General features: G+C 36.9%; 1 pseudogene; it reads left to right on the top strand.

Moving 5' to 3' along the window:
* Positions 1-553: 553 nt before the first annotated feature.
* Positions 554-915, top strand: LOC101611956 (annotated as a pseudogene).
* The last annotated feature ends 5,164 nt before the right edge of the window (positions 916-6,079 follow it).

The following is a 6,079-nucleotide window of genomic DNA, read 5'->3' as shown; positions in this document are numbered from 1 at the left end:
ATAGGGATTCTAGGAGCTTCACTAGTATCAGCATATTAAAATCCATGTTCTGTTCATAGTTCACCCCGAAACCATGGCCATACATAAAAACAGTCTCCTGCTTTTTCATTACCTATCCACTAAACTGTTTTCTTAAGTAACATCACCACTCTCCAAAGGGGAAAACAAATCATAACTTAAAGTGTCGGTGTGCTGTACTGGATGATGTAATCTGAGAAGCTAATGACATACCACACAGGGACATCATCTGGATTGTAAAATCAACCAAGACAAAATTCTTCCAGATTGCAAAATGTGCATATGTGTGTGTGTGTGTGTTGCACATATGTGTCTGTGTAAATTGTATGTAAACATATGCAGATGTATGTGTGCTTATACATATACGAACAAGGTATGTATACATAGATAGAACCTCAATGATAGATTCAGGCTTTGAAAGAAACAGGAATCTGAAAATCATCTAGTAAACTTTGCAGATATGATGCTGAAAAGATTTTGAGTAAAAATGTCAGTTGTAGGCCCCATGGCCACTTGGCAGGAAAGGAAGGCCAAGATGGTGAGCAAGGTGGCCAAGGCTCAGGCCTCCCAGCCTGGAGGAAACATGATCTTCGGAAAGATCATCTGCAAGTAAATCCCAGCCAAGATCATCTTTGAGGAAGACTGGTGTCTTGCCTTCCATGACATTTCCCCACAAGCACCAACACATTTTCGGTGGTGCCCAAGAAACGGATAGCCAGATTTCTGTGGTAGAAGACGATGCTGAATGTCTTCTTGGACATTTAATGATTGTTGGCAAGAAATGTGCTGCTGATCTGGGCCTGAAGAGGGGTCATGGAATGGCGGTGGGGGACAGGCTGTCTATCACATCCATTTCCAGGTCTGAGAGGTCAGCAGATGAATTGGCCTCCTGGTTAAGATTGTTTGGGATAATTTTCCCTTCTTTGGGTAATGAATAAGTTTTCAGGCTCCAGTATGTTAAATGGAAAACTTATTTCTGCCTGTATTTGGAGAGAGATGGATTTAAAAACCCTAGGTCTGATAAAAGACATTGCTGCATGGGTAAGAAAATGGCAGTGGGAGAAAAGTACTGAGCGGCTGTGAGGGTTTCTCACCTCAACTGTCTCCACACACACCAGTGAGGAGGAAGGGAAGCAATCATGAAGATAATTCAGAAAACAAAAAAAAGAGCTTAAATTATCTGAATGGTTAATGAAAACTTGAGCTTGAGGCCTCAATTATCCAAGTAAATGAATATATTTCCAAGGTATTTTGTATGCAAATCAAGTGAATAAATTAATTCTGAAGACTGGTAGCTAATTGCCTAAGGTACTAGAGAAAACTTCATTTTTCTCTCCTGAAGGTACAATTTCATCTGTTCAGTTAGGTCTTCAACTTCGATTATTCTCATGCACAGGAAAATGATTCTACGACATGACATAAACACAGTAAAGCTGAAATCTGTATGAAAGCATGTAGACCATTCTCCCTCTCATCCTGATTTGTGGGAAAGAACACCACAGAGGTAATACTCTTTTGAATATTAGGTAACTTGAACATTTTTTACTAATAGGCTTTAAAACATTTAAATCATCCATGTTTAAACAATCCAACAATCCATGTTTATTTAATCTGGCCAAAGAAATCATAGCATGTTCATTTTTATACATTTTCATAGTGAGGTAAATTGTGAAATACACATGTTCCTCAACTCATGAAGAAATTTGTCTGGAGAGACTTTATAAGTGGAAAATATCTTACATTTAAGTTCAGTAATGCATCTCATCTATCTACTAAGATTCACTGTCGAAGGAATGATACTCCTATGGCGTTCAGTTATGCAAAACAGTAAGGGACTAATCCCCACCCTTTCATGGAACTATTTTGGCTACACATAGGCTCAGCCTATACTTTTACTATATTAAGGATCAAGCTTTCCTATTAATAGGAATGATATAAGTTTGACTCCCATTGGGTTTGATCTAACCAATACTAAATTGTACCATAGAGGAGAAATGTAAGGTTTAGCTAGGGCATAGCCTAGCCTGGATTAAGCATGCTCAGAATCCTTGGACCAAGCCACTCTTGAACAGAATCATCCAACATCCTATTTCCTCTAGTAATGTGTGGAATGCTTCCTAAAATTCATTGAATGTCAATATCCAAGACTATTATCTGCACAGTTCTCTGTAGAGGATTAATGCTTACTCTTTGATCATGTGGATGACTGGGAGCTACAGCTTGGTGTGGATAAGACAATAACCTATAACATCACATAAAAATATATATATTTTTTTAATTTTATTTATTTATTTGACAGCGACAGACACAGAGAGAAAGACAGATAGAGGGAGAGAGAGAGAGAATGGGCGCGCCAGGGCTTCCAGCCTCTGCAAACGAACTCCAGACGCGTGCGCCCCCTTGTGCATCTGGCTAACGTGGGACCTGGGGAACCAAGCCTCGAACCGGGGTCCTTAGGCTTCACAGGCAAGCGCTTAACCGCTAAGCCATCTCTCCAGCCCACATAAAAAATATTTTTAAAAGCATAATAAAATTATTTTCATTGCATGAATGTCACTTTCATACTATCATGAAGTCAAAAGCATTGCAAATTGAGCTAATATGTCAAGGACTAGTATAAGATGTTATTTCTTCCAACATGCTTGAAGTTTAGCTTTGTTAAAACTTTTAGAGCTCTGAAATGGTTTGATAGGCACCGAGGCATTGTTTCATCATGCAGATATGAAAACACCTTGATTATACGGAAATACTGCTTTCCTAAACTAAAATCATAGTATATGCTTTATAAACTTTCTTCTAAAATTTCATTTTGACTGATATTAATGAATTATTGAAAGAGAATTAGTGGAGCCAAAGTTCCAAAGAGAACGGTTTTGTTTATTACACAAGTAGCGTTTCTGTCCACGGTCTATTTGCACATAACAGAGGCAGGGCCAGAGGACCTGTCTGTAGGGACACTGGCAAGAAAAGCAGATGTTCTGGGCCAGGTCTGTTGTGATCCTTCTTTGTGTAGCATGTTGCCTACATTCACGTTTTAAAATTCAGATAACCAAGCTGCAGTGACTTCGTAAATATATCAATGAGAAACAGCTTGCTAAGTAAATGAAGTATCAAAATGCTGTGATCAGACTCTTTTCTCTTTGATAAATCGAGTACCGTACTGTGAATCTCTCTAACACCTATTTTTTTTTTTTTCTCTAAGCATGACTAAAATCAGAAATCAGTTATGTCTACAGCTCACCAAGAACGCAACAATACTGAAATCCTCTCAGGTTTTCTTGGAGGCAAGTCTCAGCTGCCATCTATATGAAAGCTGCTGAAGGCAATCTGTACCATCACCTGGACAGGATTCAGCTGGATTTCCACCTTCTATGAACTGATAGGGTGAATCATAGGATGTTGAACATACTAGCCACAGTGAGCCAATCCTAAATTTTGATGGCAGATTCACTCTTTGCCATATAATGATCACAGGAAATGAGACTAAAAAAAGATCAAGTGTTTGTTTCTTTGACATCTATGGACTCATTGTGACCAATCAGAATTAAAGAGTTTTATCAAGTCCTATATAGGATGTTGTGATTTCACAGAGAACATTTTGCCAACCACTAATGGTATTTCTAAACCCACTCCATTCCATTAGAAACTGTCTCCCTCTGGCAAAAGAGAAAAAGAACTTCATTTGCCATAATGCCTTTCTTTAAATGATTTTCAGAGTATTAAGCATAAATTTTCTGATTCAAATAAGTTTGGATGTAAAAAATCTATTATAACTATATGGGGAAAAGGTGATACAAAAGTAAAAATATTATTTTGAATTTTTTTTTTTTTTTTTTAGTTTTTATTTTGAGGTAGTCCAGTCTTACCTGGCACTCACTCTGTGGTGCTAGGCTAGCATCGAACTCACAGTGATTCTCCTACCACTGCTTCCAAGGTGCTGGGTTTAAAAGCTTACGCCACCATGCCTGAGTGATTTTGCAATTATTTTAAGAAACCCACTATTTTAATAAATTAGTAAATGAGATTTGATACCTTTACAAAAGTGATGCCAGTTCTAGCATGTAAATGAAAAGCATGCAGTGTAATGAACTCTGTGAAATGAAGATTTTTGACTCTTGTCCATTATATGTTTCTTACACCTAGTTTCTGATTTGAAAAACACATAATTAGTCAATTCCAAAAGGGTTTTCAATACTACTTGCACAATTATACTTATATTTATTGAATTTAACCTTATGGTATATACTTTCAGAGTAAATTTATGAACAAAATAATGTAAATATCACTTAATGTGAATAACACTGGGCTTTACTTCCCAAAGCTTGGTGAACTCTTTCACATAAACTTCATAGAAACTGAGTTTAACACTAGCACTGAAGCCTAAGGTCTAGAGTTTGAGGACTTAGGGCTGGCTCAGGGGGTTAAGCACTTGCCATGCAAGCATGAAGGCCTGAGTTCAAACCTCCAGACACCACCCCTCACAAATGTTGCATGTGTTGGAGTGAACCTATAATCTGAGCTCTGGGTATGTGGACACATGGAATGCTTGGGGATAATTAGCTTCCTAGTCTATCTGAGTCAGTGAGCTCTATGTTTAGCCAGTAATTGACTCAAAATAAATAAGGTGAAATATAACCAAATAAGAACTCTGACATCAACCTGTTTTCCACATATGACACACATGTGCACACACATATGCAGAGATACCAACACACATGCACACCCAGTTTATACACACAAGAAAAATAAGAAAGTTGAAATTTGTAGATAGACGTAGATTCAGAGAATATTTAATTTTAAAGCTGTTGTTAGTTATCATAAGAAGCAGACACTAGATTTTGATAAAACCTGTTAACATAGGACTGTTTTCCTCTCTGGCCCATGTGCATTGTGATTAGAAATATATTAAACACCACAAGCAGAAACACAGGGAAGGAGTTTTATATCCACCAGAAATAAATCCATTGCTTTTATTTCATTTAAGTTTTGAAACTTAGCCAAGTCCATTATTCATACTTATAATTTAAAAAGTCACTGAGCTCTCAAAACATTGAGGCCCCTCCTGATCGTATTAATATTTGATGTTTGATTAGGTTCACATGCAAATGTGAACCTTCCATATGCTGCAGAAGCAAAGGGACAATATGTTCCTTGTGGCCAGGCCACCTTGGATCTTTCAGGAATAAATATTCAGAAGCTCTGTTAATACCACATCAATGCTACTTAAATTTTAACCTGGCAGGTTTTGGGTCAGTGATAAAAATTTGTCATGATTTTCTCCACTGTAGCAATTAATGTGGTAGCAGTTGTGGTATGTGAAAGTGGACCATTGAGCTGAAACATGTAAAATAAAGTATTATAATGTTGTCTTCTTAAATTAAAGAAAACACAGAGAGATGTATGAAAATATACAGAATGTGAGAAAAACTCCTAGGAAAATGAGTTAGAATCACAGTGGAAGAATTTATAAGAAATTGAGTGCTCTGGTCAGTTAGCTGTCCTATCCTAAGGGAAATCTTGTGAACCTTTGCTTCAAGTACAGCATAATAAACACCACAGAAAACTGATGTAAGAATATTAGAAGGCAGGAAAATTATCAGGTAATGTAAGGTAATTATTCCAGTAGAAGTATATCACCATTTTGGATTTTGAGAACTAGATACCAACATCATGTTACAAGAGCTAAATATTTCACATAAAGTTATTTACCAGCCAAAGGCTTATGAAACTGAAGGAATATTAGTTCAGTTTTCTGCATACAGAATATGAAAAATGATTAGTGAAACTGACTCTTGGTTTGACCAGTTGCCTTAGATGTTTCATGTTTAAGGGAAAACCATGTACAGAATGGACACATGTCTAGAATGATGAAAGAAATATAAATATAACAAATGAGTATTTCTGTTTTCCTCCTCACCAACCATTTTCTACCCTGCATGGAAAATAGTTTTATCTAGAATGCTATGGTGAGAAATCGGGCTCTCACCAAAGACCACACATGAGAATTGGGTCAATAAAGAACTAGATGATCTATCTCAGGAGACACATGAATGGTTAATAA

This window comes from Jaculus jaculus, chromosome 19 (genome assembly GCF_020740685.1).
Source record: "Jaculus jaculus isolate mJacJac1 chromosome 19, mJacJac1.mat.Y.cur, whole genome shotgun sequence".
Lineage (NCBI taxonomy): Eukaryota > Metazoa > Chordata > Mammalia > Rodentia > Dipodidae > Jaculus > Jaculus jaculus.
Note: the sequence above shows the minus strand (reverse complement) of the source record. Positions and strands in the feature narration are given on the sequence as shown.